A 13853-nucleotide genomic window follows, 5' to 3' on the forward strand; every position below is an offset into this window, starting at 1 on the left:
TTTTAACGATCTAAGCGCATTGTCTAAAGCGCACAGCGCAACGTCTAAATGGGCGTGTCCGAATCCACTTTTGCTAATTTAACGACGGGAAAAATGGTTTGTGTGCCGAGGGCATGGTCGAAAAGGGTTGGTCCTATTGTAATGGGAGTATTTTGGTTGTAACGTGCAGTAAACCAATGAGAGACTCAGCTCTCATCCCCTTTAAAAGCAAGTTGCGCTGGCGCTATGTCTAATCCCTATTTAGATGACGAACTTTGTAAACTGAAAAACTAAGCGGAGGAAGAAGATCCCCAGTTTAAGATTAATGTTAAATAATTGTGTTGTTTTTCACTTGTATTGAAATTGTTATTTTTTTATTAAAACCTTTAAAACCCGTTTTCTTTTAGTCATGGAAGTAAAAAGCAGGCTTGTAATTGCTTTAAATGTATGGCTATCCAATATCATAAAAAAAAATTTTACAAGTATGTAAGATAAGGTTTGTACTCTAAAAATACTTTATTTGTAACAAACAGGAGATAAAGAATTTACAAACGGCTCTCCTCACGTTTCAGCACTTTGGACAGCGGTTTTTTAGCTAAGAGTTTTTTTAAGCATTAATTAAAAATGTTTCTCATCTCACCATATCCGCAGGTACAGAGTCATCATATACAATAAATCCGTGAGGTAGCATTAAAAAAAAAAAAACATTTAAAAACAGATGCATTTGTTCAAAGCAAAGCATTTATTTACTTACCAGGCTGCAGGTGAAGCAGTTTTTTTGCGCCTTTTAACGTCTCATAATTAGTCCTCATTTATGTCCAAGAGACTCAATAATAATCTTTTACATTCAATCCTTTAATCTTTCATATTTAAAAGCATTTTTGTGATGCTGCGCCGTTATAAGCAAGCGTTGTCCTCCCGTTTATAGGCGCATTTTACTAATGCACTTTTTAAATAACATAAAACACATTGCGCCATTGACTTTAGACTTTAGACCAGGTTTTTGTTGGTCAATGGCGTAGTCTATTTTAGTTGCCTCAAAATCAGGCACGTGCAGAGGGTGGGGCGGCGGGTGCCCAAGCACCTGCCCCTTTACCCCTGGATGACCAAAGTGCCCTTTTTGTCAAGGCATTTTTTTGTAATTAAATGCCCTTTTGTGAAGGCCTGCCCAATCTAACTATTAGTAAAATTAATAAAAAATAATTTAGACGCAAATAAAATTAGTCACATGATGACGTATTGACCTTTCATTGGACAATCTCTTTAGGGACGATCATCACTAGCTAGCTCACAGCGCTAGTAGCAGGCAGCGCCCACACGTGCACGACACGGTGCGCAGTACAGGGAGGATCCCCCTCAAGCCGGCATTGAACCGAAGCGATATGCTTGTTATATTATTATTATTTTACAAGAACAACGTGAGGAGAGCATGCACAGCTTTTGTTTATTGCTGTCTGTGTGTATTAACATCTCTACAACGTTAGATGCAAACAGGGCTCTCAAGTCTAACGCATTCGGCGGGAGACACACGCATTTCAGCCAGTTTACACGCCAGTGATGCCACACCTTGCATTTCTCACGCTGAAAATAAAACATTCTTCCCATATAAAAACAATGGATGAGGCAAAGGCAGGGACGTTCTCTGCCGGGAGTTCATACAGGTAGCTGTCTCGAGTTTTTAGGTGTGCTCAACTTCACGCAGCAATGCAAGAACCGAAACGCATATGACATCAAAGTACCGCGAGAAATATTCGGGAAATCATACGGAGGAGTTTGATTTCAAATCGCTCTCGCGCTGTTCTAATGTCATCCACTTGTCACGCGGAGTTTGTTGGAAGAGCAAGATCCGATGAATACGGTAAAAAAAACTTGTTTAATTTTTGTATCATATTGAATTTACGATTCCTGGACTCGCCTTTGATAAAAGACAATGTGAGCTGATGTTAGGTAATATAGCCATACTCGTGCTAAATTATTAACTCAGTCAAAAACTCTCCAGCTTTGCAACCAGTTTTAGTTTACCTGAAAATAAAGAAAGTACTAGAGGCTTCATGAAATGAATGAAAGGAGAGATGAATGTCATTATTTTATTGCCCTGTCATCAAGGCATCAAAGTGTGCAAAAACACAACACAAACACGATTCAAAACTATAGGCTACTCTCTTTGTATACAAATTTTGAACAGGATTAGAATAGAATAGAATTATATTTTAAATATGACAACAAAAACACAAGACTGTAAACGTAATAAATATCTTAATGTCACAATGCAATAATATCATATAATTTCAAAACTGCATATACACTCTAAAAAAACGTTGGGTTAAAATTAACCCAACTTGGGTTGTTTTGCAACCCAACATTGGGTTAAATATGGACCAACCCAACACTGGGTTATTTTAACCCAACAAGTTGGGTTGTACAATCAACCCAACCAGTTGGGTTGATTTTTTAACCCATCTGTTGGGTAGAAATAACTTTTTGTTGGGTTGAAACAACCCAACGTTTGGTTAATGTGTTTAAAGCTGAAATTTTGTGGTTTAAATTGCTTTCATACCTTTCATTGTGGTGTCTATAAATAACAAAGCATAGATTTAATTGAAAAAGCATATTTATTGCACATGAACAATAAAAGAGTACATAGCCCTACACAAACAATCAACTTTCTAATAAAAAAAATATATTAGTATTATATCTCACAATCTAAAATGACAGATACCCGGTTAACATTACAATTACATCAAGTAAAAAGTTGTACAAGTAAGGGATAATGTATTGGCAGCATGTCATCACAGAAAAAAGCCCCAACAGTTTCTTCAGGACAAATGTCACAAACACATTGGTTTATTCATTTGTAAATTTAATGTCGGATATGTAATTAATAGACATTGATATTTAATTTTTGTGTAATAAAAAACTGTACCTGTCAAAATGATTTGCAGCATTAGAGTTTTTAGTTTTGAGCAGTAGTAGAATGTCTCAACTGGCCAATCAGAATCTAGCATTTTAGAGAACCGTGTAATAAGAAATGGTTAATGTAACACATAAGATCAACACTAAGTTGCACAAACAGTCAATATATGATCAACATGAGTTATCACCCTAGCATGACAAATAACTACACAGACTTCTTATAGAAAGGGATTCCGTTCTTGGGAGTTTGTAAACAACAGTCTTCAAAAACACCCACACTGATGTGCACTGCTTAGTAAAATTAATGTCCAAAACATAAAAAAAGTTTAAAACATGTCAACATCACCAAAGAGGGTGTATTGCTGGAGTGACTGTCTGTCAAAAACAACGAAGGCTTGATGGCAGAGATCGTCATCTTCCAATCCAAGGACAAATGGGAATGGTTTTGTCACCTCAGCCTCTCAGAAGAATGCAACCATGTTGGTCCCAACCTGTTGAAAACAGACAAAACACTTGTTAGAATGCAGGCAAAGACTCTAAATGCATGATGCAGCATTATTATACAAAACCAAACAATTCATATTTCATACACACAAATGTAGTATGTAGTTTAATTGTAATGAAATGTATAAATTTCTGTTTTATTTCAATAACCTTACAATATACTCTTTGTTCATGCCAATAACTCAGATTCACAGTAATTTCAGATTCTGCCACGTCACTTTACCTGGCAGTAAGCCCGATTTTTTAGATTTTGCATCAACCTGCATACTTGCCCTTATTACTTAATATAGCCAACACTTTATTAGCATATATTATGTAATGAATACAGGGCTGGACATTAAAGGAATAGTCTATTCATTTTCAATATTAAACTATGTTATTACCTTAACTAAGAAAAGTTGATACATCCCTCTATCATCTGTGTGCATGCACATAAGCGCTGGAGCGCGCTGCGACACTTCGATGGCATTTAGCTTAGCCCCATTCATTCAATGGTACCACTCATAGATAAAGTTAGAAGTGACCAAACACATCAACGTTTTTCCTATTTAAGATGAGTAGCTATACGAGCAAGTTTGGTGGTACAAAATAAAACGTAGCGCTTTTCTAAGCGGATTTAAAAGAGGAACTATATTCAGTGTTTCCGCTATATACATTCAATCGTGGCGGCCCGCCACTCCTAAAACATCCCCGCCACGCCTGCGGTTGTGGATAGAAGGGATACAGCAAACGAAATCTCGTTGGATGAGCACAGTTTTATCCTAATCCTTTAACCAAACCCAACTCTAAACACAACATTTCACACGATTGTAGGATGTATTTGTATCTAATTTAGCCAGAACCGCTGTTTTCATCCTAATAATCCTACCTCCAAATCTAATCCTTAACTTTTCGGCATTTGCTGTATCCCTTCTAGACAAAACCCACAGCGGAAGCTCGCAAAAAAGCTACCGAAATGTCCGCTCTGCGGACTGGCTGTCTAGAAATAAATTCCTTTCTGGATTTGCGTTGTTCACTCATTTATAAATAAATCTCCTAAAATATCATAATTTCCTCCATGGGTTTAGTTTCATGCACAACTAGATTTAAATCAACAGAGGATTATTAAGCTACGTTTCTGTTTTGAGAAATAATAATAAAGTAAATAAGCCTATACGAAATATGTTGCACTTAAATAATTATTAAATTGACAAAACGAATAAAAAAGTATTTGAGTTTCTGTTCTTTTTTTGTGACGCGCTCTAAAACCAAACCAGCAGAAAGCACGTCATGTTTTTAATGATTATAAATAAGCACAAGGTTTTCTTCTTATTGTGAGTTTACACAAATAAAAATACATCATTTGAAGTTTCGAATGTTGTTTTACTTTTATCTTTATGACTATGAATTTAGGGTAATTTAAGCTGCAAGGTCATCACGCATATGATGTTCACCGGCGCATATCTACACCAACACAGCGCAGGGCTGCGAGAAAAGACATTATTAAACTTTTGATTTAACATATAACGAGTTTTTTGGACATTCATTTGGAATCACTGTACTCATATTATCAACTTATCTGGCCATTAGTTATTCAGTATAGGCTATAAGCGCAGCGCGCTGCTGACCGCTCAGCTGTCAGTCAATCGTCTGTGCTTTAGATCGACACTCAGAAAGTTTCACATTAAATTATAAGATATTTGTCCCAAAACAAAAGGCTAAATACTGAATACTACTTATATGCGACTGCAAGACATTAATAGTCGAATCTGTTTGTAAGGAAACTTACATTATTCCCGTGGAAGAGAAGAACGTTGGTAATAGAAACTTGAGGCAGACGGTGAGACTGTTTTATCTGTTTTCAGACGAAACAGCAGGGTCGGGGTACCCGCGGGTGAACCGCACAATATATTTTATTTAACGGGTGTAATAGGCTATTCGCGTGTCATTTGTGTTGTAGATGCAGGTAGGGACTCAATAGACGAGTAAAATGCGGGTCTATTTGCGGTGTGACCGGCTCGGGGTCACAGTCTTTATGTCAAATAGTACGGGTGTGAAATAAAATTGCTGCTGATGTCGGATAACTGGTCGGTTGTTCTGTCAATCACAGCGGTGCGGATTATCAAACAGGACTGCATGACTTTGTAACAGCTCTGTACGCTAAACACGAGGACGAACTTGCAATGCAAACTACATTAAAACTACAATGAAATATCCTAACTACGTACGTAGCTGTGTAACGTTTTTTTAATAAAATACAATTTAGATCAAACATAGAAAAGCAATATGCTATAAATATAAGGAAAAGTAAATGACAGCCTGAAAATGATAAAAAAAATACATGTTAGTTTACTATAGCCTATATTCTACATAAATTTTTTTTTTACATTTATAATCATCATGGGCGCCCCCTGCCGCCACAGCTGAAAAAAATCCTAGAGGAAACACTGTATATTTTATGGCGTAATAGCACTTTTGGGAGTACTTCGACTCGCCTGAAAAGTCCGCTCCCCTTCTCCCTCTCATAATGGGAGAGGGAGGGTGTTACTGCGCCGAGTCGAAGTACTCCCAAAAGTGCTATTACGCCATAAAATAAAGTTACTCTTTTAAATCCGCTTAGAAAAGTGCTACGTTTTATTTTGTACCACCAAACTTGCTCGTATAACTACTCGTCTTAAATAGGAAAAACGTTGATGTGTTTGGTCACTTCTAACTTTATCTCTAAATGGTACCATTGAATGAATGGGGCTAAGCTAAATGCTATCGAAGCGCTGCAGCGCGCTCCAGCGCTTACGTGCACGCACACAGATGATAGAGGGATGTATCAACAATTCTTAGTTAAGGTAATAACATATTTTAATATTGAAAATGAGTAGACTATTCCTTTAACGTTTGTCCCTAAAGTTAATGTTTTAGAGTTGCGAGTAAAAGAACATTTTTCTTGGCCAAGTTTTGACTCTATTCCTACTTGTAAACATGTCTTCTTGCTAGTTCACAAACAAAATATTAAATGTTTTAGGTTGCTTGCAAAGCAGTGTGCAATACTTCCATTACTTACATAAACTTAAGATTTTCTTCCCACTTTTGTAGACAGGAGTTGGAATATCATCATGGGGTTCTGTAAAGAAAAATGTTTAGGTTAAATTAGTAACTTTACTGTCATAATACTCAGCAAACAACAATTGTATTCCCAAGTGTACCTGTAGGTGATTTGTTGATGCTCCTGGTTCTTGGCTGGGAAGTTGCAGGATTCTGTCTGTAAAATCCAGTGCCCAAGTTTCAAATAGCTTTTCGGCATGGTCAGGGAATAACACAGATACCGATGAGATGGGCTTGACAATTGTATACAATTAAAGAGATAGTTGGGCCAAAAATTATATTAAACCCATGATTACTCACCTCCAAGCCATCCAAGATGCATACGTCCATCATTTTTCAGACTAACACATTTTCAGTTATTTTAGAAAATGTTTTAGATCTTTCAGTTAATCAAATGTAAAGTTATGGGATCCACTCCTTCAAGTCCAAAAATATTTGCATCCATCCTTCACAAAATAAATCCATATGGCTCCACGATAATAAACAAAGGCCTTCTGAGGGTAATCCGTGCAGTGTTGTTGTAGAATTATAACAAAAATAACTAGCTTCTGCTAATGGCGCCATCTTGGTCGCGTCCGCATTTAAGATGAGAGCTGTCCTGAATACAGAGGAGTCTAAGATGGCGGTATTACTTGAAGCTAATTATTTTTGTTTATAAAGTTTAAATATAGATATTTCTACAAAAAAACGGCACGGATTACCCTCAGAAGACCTTTGTTTATCATCGTGGAGCCATTTGGATTTCTTTTGTGAAGGATGGATGCACATTTTTTGGACGTGAAGGAGTGGACCCTGTAACATTACATTTGATTAACTGAAAGATCTAAGACATTTTCTAAAATATCTCAAAATGTGTTTGTCTAAAAAATTATGGACATATGCATCTCGAATGGCTTGGGGGTGAGTAAATCATGAGTTTAATATAACTTTTGGGTGAACTATTCCTTTAATCGTGCAACCTTACTACTTTTGAAAATGACATACTCACAGCAAAATAAGCAGGGATTCTTAATAAAGAAATGCTTTGATATGCCTCATTGTATTATAAACATATCACTTTAAATAATAAAAAACAAGTGCATTTTCATGTTACCTGTAAATAACTTTGTAAAAGCTGGTTTCAGAACCTCAAAGTGACATTGTTTTAGCTTCTCCAGGAAAAAAATATCCATCTTTTATCCATCAGGGTCTGAGGAAAAGAGCCAAAACTGTGATTTAAGTGGGCATCATCAAAAACATTTGAAAAAGATAAAAATGTCTGTAACTTACAGACCAAATGAGAGTTCACACCCTGTCTGTGAACTCAAGGCTAAAGTTTCATGATCTAAACATGATATTAAAAGCATCAGTTTGATTTCAACTTTTACAACAAACGATTATTTATTTAAAACGTACACGTTTCTTCCTCATATTAACGTTATCTGTTTTAAACTGAATTTCTAAACCATTAGAATACGTTACATTCTAACGTTTCTAAAATTATTAAAACAAGCCGTGTTTTAGACATATTTCATAAAACGTTTGATCAAACGAAATATTTAAATCATTTAAAAGCAAGCATATAGATTTACTGAGCATTACAGACTAGCCAACGGACGCTAATAAAACTTTTAATAAGAGTTATGTCTTGTAAACCATCATTTTGCATACTTTTGCATTCAGAAATAGTTTAAATGATTAAAAACAATGACACAAACCTTTTCCTTCAAATAAATCAAAGATAAGTCGATGAAAAACCGTTTATGAATCCTGAAGTGATGTTAAATTCCCGCGTCAGGTAGCGTGCTGTGGCAGGAGGAGTCTGACGTGTCTGTGTGGGGGAAGGGAGAAGTTCTCTCTGGGGAAGAACAACACTGACACCCGGTGGTCGCGCCGGTAACATTCCGACTTTTTGAAATTAAACTTTAAAATTGGCGTTCACTTTACAAACCGACTGCAAATTTGAACATTATACATATATATTCTCGCCTGAACTTATGTTTAAAATACATTTTGTGGACTAGAGAAAGTAATATTGAGAAACAGCTATATGTATCTATTAAGTTGGCTCTGCTTCAAAATTACCCAACATATAACCCAACAAGTTGGGTTACACAAAAACTACCCAACACTGATAAAACAACCCAACAAAATAACCCAACTGGCTCAACCCAGCAGTTGGGTTGAAAAAACAACCCAACGTTTTTTAGAGTGTACTGTTGACACACACAAACACAAAATGAAATGCACTGTAAGTCGTTTTGGATAAAAGTGGCTGCCAAATGCATAAATATATAGATATAAAACTCAGTCTATATAGATTTTTCTCTCTCACTCTATTTGCAAGGAAAATAAAGGAAAACGTTAGACTTAAAATCATCTTTCTATTTTGTATTACTTTATTATTTGTTTCAGTTGTGTGCTTGCGTGTCAGCGAGCAAAGTGCCCTTTTTATTTTTTGAGCACCTGCCTCTCCAATTGTCTCTGCACGGCCCTGCTCAAAATAGCAACGCGCCAACAATGCGCCTGAACACACCTCGTTTTCAGACCAGAACGTCCATGGGCGAAAAAGGGGCGCAAATGCATTTGCTATTTAAACAACGCGGCGCTAAACGTGAAAATTAGGGTGGAAACTAGCAAAAGACACTTGCGTCGCGCATTGCGATGCATTGCGCCGGGTGTAAGATAGAGCCCTATATGTTAAACTTTGTTTTTCTTTTGTTGTTTTATTGACATTGAGGCAGCTTTAAGATGTAATGAAAGGATCTATGTAATGTTACACATCAGATATTTTTTATATTTTTTCAGGCTTTCGAAGCGATAAAAAGCTAATTTCCCTATTTGCACCTGCTGCTTATATACGCACCTGGCGGGGCGGCGCCAGCATTATGCAAATATCTCAATGCCAAGTTCATTGGCGTTTTAGTAGTATTCGAAGCAGATTGGTCTCTCTAAACGAGTTCCCAATTCGTCGGTCACGACGTGACGTCGTAGTGACCGACTGAAAGGGAACCTGATTTACTGTGCTCTGTACTATGAGAGGCAGAGTGTTCACAGTTAATACAGGAGGGCACTGAGAGGTGTGGACCCGTAAATGGCGGATAAAACCCACACTCCCCAGGAGGGCATACCCTGATAGGGCCTTATACACAAATATTGAGAATGTTACATGCAACATAAAAACATTCTCTAAATATAGCCTATTATGTTTAAAAGCTAGCTGAAGTGCTTGTGTAAACATGGTCAGAGAATGGTCTTTTCCATGACTTGCATAATAATGGAGATCAGGAAAGAAAGGAAGCCTCTGGTGTTGAGATTGCACTCATTTTGTAAGAAATCTCTCATCTAATTCGCTGGATGATATAGTTTTTTTTTTCTTATGTGCTAGTTCATACATATTAAAACTAGCAGTTACGAGAAACAACCTCGATCAACTTCTCATTTAATAAACCGGTCGATGCGGGCCTGGAACCGCAAGCCACGCGAACATCGTCTGACACAGTCAAACAGTAAAGCACGGGCTACCGATCGGGCCGAGTCCCTCCTGATAGCAAGGATAAGTGCACACCGCCTTAGCGGACGCGGATCTTTGAACCGGTCGCTGAAGAGAAGGGCTGTGTTTACAACATATATCTCTTGACTCATCAAAACAATGACACACAGCCCGAGTGGTGTGTGGCTGAGTTTTAGCATGTTGGAAGGGCTCTGGCAGCTTATCGTGCGGACGCCCTTCCGGCCATTCGGATTAAACTTCGACACGTGCCTCGTATACTGAGCTGGATTAAAACATTACATGGCGGAGGGAGGATAGCTGTGCACCCTCACTACCCTGTACTCGAATATATCAACCCCCTTGGGGGAAGATTATACGACATCACGTCCCTCTCAATGAGGGGAAGTAGCTGCAACGCAGGCTTCCACACCCAGAGGAGGAACAATGGAGCATTTTGAAAGGTTAGTTATCATAATGAACACACATCACACCACTCCCTCAAGAGCGGCATGAGCATGTCACGCCCAACCATTGGTCGAATTTGATATACATACTCAGACGTCATGCCGTAGGCGTTCCCCATAGCGTCAGCTCTGACGCAGCGTCGAAGTTCCCTCGAAAGGTAACATATGTTTTTTCAATGTTTTATATAGATGCTGAAGCTTACAATGTAGACGTATCTGCAACATTTTTACAGCTACAAAACACAAAACATTTACAAATCTTTCATATCATAAAGACTGCTGTATAATTTCCCTTTAACCATGTTATCAAAAATGTTACCACGCTAACCCTTATTTTTATATTATGGAATGAATTGACAGAAATGTGTGAGAATTTTTTTGTAACAATAGTAAAATCGTAGTAGTAGTAGTAGTAAAATTGTAGTAATAGTAGTAAAATCATGTTCTGTTATAAAAAAATACAGAACAAAAAATAAATAACAAATAACAGACAGACAAGTGTAATAACAAATAATGAATTGCGAAAAGTAGTTAAAATGCTAATGTGCTGCAGCCGTGGCCCTCTCTGCACTCTAAAAACAAACAGTGCTAAATAGCACTAAAAGTGGTTCACTGGCTCGTAATCATAGGGGAACCATTTTGTGTGCCATTTAGCACTAATTTATTTTTGAGTGTGGAGTATATGAACTACAGGGAAGTATTGAAGTTATTAATCAATGAAAACATTAATCCAGCTTCTCTTTGTCAAGGTGCGCATCTCAAATTTCAAAAGCACATCCACTGAAAGACAGCAATGTCGCAGATCTGTGATGTAGCACGCAAGAGTCAATGAGCTTTGATATCCCTGTTAAGCCTAACAGTTAAGCTACTTTAATTGTAGCTCCAGTTAACAGTTTAAAACACATCATGCCAACAAACAACAACAACAGAAAACGTCTCAGGTAACGTTTGTAACCTGAAACAAGCACACTCGCTACCAAGTGGTGAAGCATGTGCCTACAGAAATGCAGGGAGTATGGCATAGAGACGCAGCATCTTGTTCCCTTCTCAAGATACCAGGGTTACAACATAACTTAACACGTTCGCTTTCGAGAGAACTCAAACTCAATGCTTCCATACTACCAAATGCTTGTAGTGTGTATACTGAATATAGTCAAGGCAACAGTATCTGGGACCACAAGGGGGGAGCAAAGCCCCTGACCCCAAGGCCTAAAAGGCAGCCATACCCTAGGTAAAGTGGGCCCTCACAGTGACAGGTGTGGGTATGAGTGGGATAGTATCCACTATCCATCAGCTCAAAGAATGCCTGGTTGCCGGAAAACCTTTCTGGGTAAACCAAGGCTTCCACTGAGCAGTCCTGTGAACATATGATTCCTATGCTCGAACAGGACACACCAAATTAGCTTTTCCTGGCCCACACTCCTGAACGGGGGAGAAAAAGAGGCCTGCAAAACAACATTTGGCCTGCACACTGTTCAATACCTAGTCACATATCCTGGTTTTGGGTACAGAAAGGCCTTCGGGACCCCTGGGGAAAATCCAAAACCTCATTCACATAGCACTTTGGTCCCAGAAAATTCCAAAACCTCATTCGGGTAAGATACCCGGAAAACACTCGGTGTAAACAAGAAGCTGAAACAATGCCGTAATGGACATGTCGTACTGAGGACGCATGTGTAATCACAACAATAAAGTTATGGTTCAGCTCTTTAAAACAAGAGATCCCGGGTGCGATATTAGTGACTGGAAGGACTCAAGACGCGTAAGAGATACCGACAGGGCCTAAGGGTCTCCTTCTCGCTTTAGGGAGCTAATAGCCAGAATAAACACTGTCTAAAATGAACAGAACCCTGTTGTGCCGTGTCAGAACCCTGTTGTGCAGTTAACTGGGTTTGTCAAGTTAACTGAAAACCAATAGGTGAAGATTCTCCACTTAGGGCCTAAGCTTCCTAGTTGAGGGAGCTTTGGAGAAAAGTATGGTCTAGACCACCTCAGTTGGGAGCATGAGGTCCTTCCAAGGAAGTATGGTAGGCAGAGACTGCTGCCACATAAACTTTAAGGGTGGAAGGAGTAAAACCAGCTCAGAACCACTCCTACAGAAACGTCAGCACCAAATCATGAGGGCAGTTGATTGGGTTTGTCAGGAGTAAAGTATGGTCTCCACAACCCCAGTTGGGAGACCTGAGTCTACAAGTCTGGCCCCCTCAGAGGCCAGACCAACAGCTTCCATATCTCTGGCACCATAACTGAGGTGTAAGCCTGACTCTTGTGCTAGGCGTCTTTACGATCCTGGCGAGAGAGAGAGGCGTATGTCACGGGTGCAGGCAGAGATTTTTTTAGTTCACTTTTTTTTTAAATATTGATTCAGTTCAAAATTTTCTGTTGGTTGTTTTTTGTTCTAATATTAATTAATATTAATATTTTGTCCAGTGTTAAAAACTGAAACAAGGAGTGCTTCTAGATCAATGTTGTTTACATGCAAAATGGTGTACAGCATAAATGTTCACAAAAATACGTTTCTGACTGTTTTGGTTAATGTTATAATTGTTCATTGTTTAGTTGGATGGCAGTTGCGTAGCGCTGAGTGAGCCAAAAGAACAAGATGTTCTGTCCTAGCAAGACTGTGGTCTCCAGTATGATAATATAAAATACCATACTGGAAAAAAAGCATATCTTAACTTAAACTTAATAAACTGGAGGTCAATTCAAATTTAAATTTATAAAGTGACACATAGTAACCCATACTCAAAATGTGACCTCTGCATAAATCCCAGTGAGTAGTAAACACACGTGAAGCATTGGTCAGCTATCACTACAGCACCCAGGGAGCAATTCGAGATAATGTGCCTTTTTAAGGACTGTCACCAAAGCTCAACATTAATGTTCTTGTATATAACATTTTCATGTGTCAGACAACTATGGAAAAAGTGATGTGGATGACAGCCATGTGTATTCCAGATTTACTATCCAGATTTACTAGCCAGATTTACTATCTTTCTTTAGTTACCCTTCTCTTTATCTCTTTCTCTATTTACCTTCCTCTTTATCTAAAAAAAAAAAAAAAAAAAATACTAACATACCCTTAGCTATGTATATTGTGTTGGACTTGATGAGACTATTTCCAGTGCACTTATGTATTGCTGTTCTTATGTTGCCATAATTGCTTCTATTGTTTACCTCACTTGTAAGTCGCTTTGGACAAAAGCGTCTGCTAAATGACTAAATGTAAATGTATTCTGTTAGGGCAGTGGTTCTCAACTCCAGTCCTCGGCCCCCTTCCCAAAATGTTTCAGATGTCTCTTTATATGAAACACCTGATTCTACTCATCAGGCTCCTGCCAGAATGTTTAAAACACTTCCTTAATTAACACACTAACAAGCTGATGAACTGAATCAGGTGTTTTATATATGGAGACATTTAAACGTTCTGGGAGGGGGGGGTC

At 38.2% G+C, this 13853-nt stretch overlaps 1 long non-coding RNA gene across 3 annotated transcripts; it reads right to left on the reverse strand.

Annotated features, from left to right (window-relative positions):
- Positions 1-2318: 2318 nt before the first annotated feature.
- Positions 2319-8667, reverse strand: LOC135758141 (uncharacterized). 3 transcript variants are annotated; one of them, XR_010536446.2, is made up of 5 exons: positions 8172-8667; positions 7568-7663; positions 6576-6631; positions 6434-6493; positions 2319-3383 (listed from the first exon to the last, which is right to left on the reverse strand). It is a non-coding gene; the product is annotated as an uncharacterized lncRNA (long non-coding RNA). The 3 variants fall into 3 exon arrangements; XR_010536445.2 differs by having other exon boundaries at positions 7568-8667; XR_012335034.1 differs by having other exon boundaries at positions 6576-6662; positions 7568-8667.
- Positions 8668-13853: the final 5186 nt, after the last annotated feature.

Source organism: Paramisgurnus dabryanus, chromosome 14, assembly GCF_030506205.2.
Source record: "Paramisgurnus dabryanus chromosome 14, PD_genome_1.1, whole genome shotgun sequence".
NCBI classification, from domain to species: Eukaryota; Metazoa; Chordata; class Actinopteri; order Cypriniformes; family Cobitidae; genus Paramisgurnus; species Paramisgurnus dabryanus.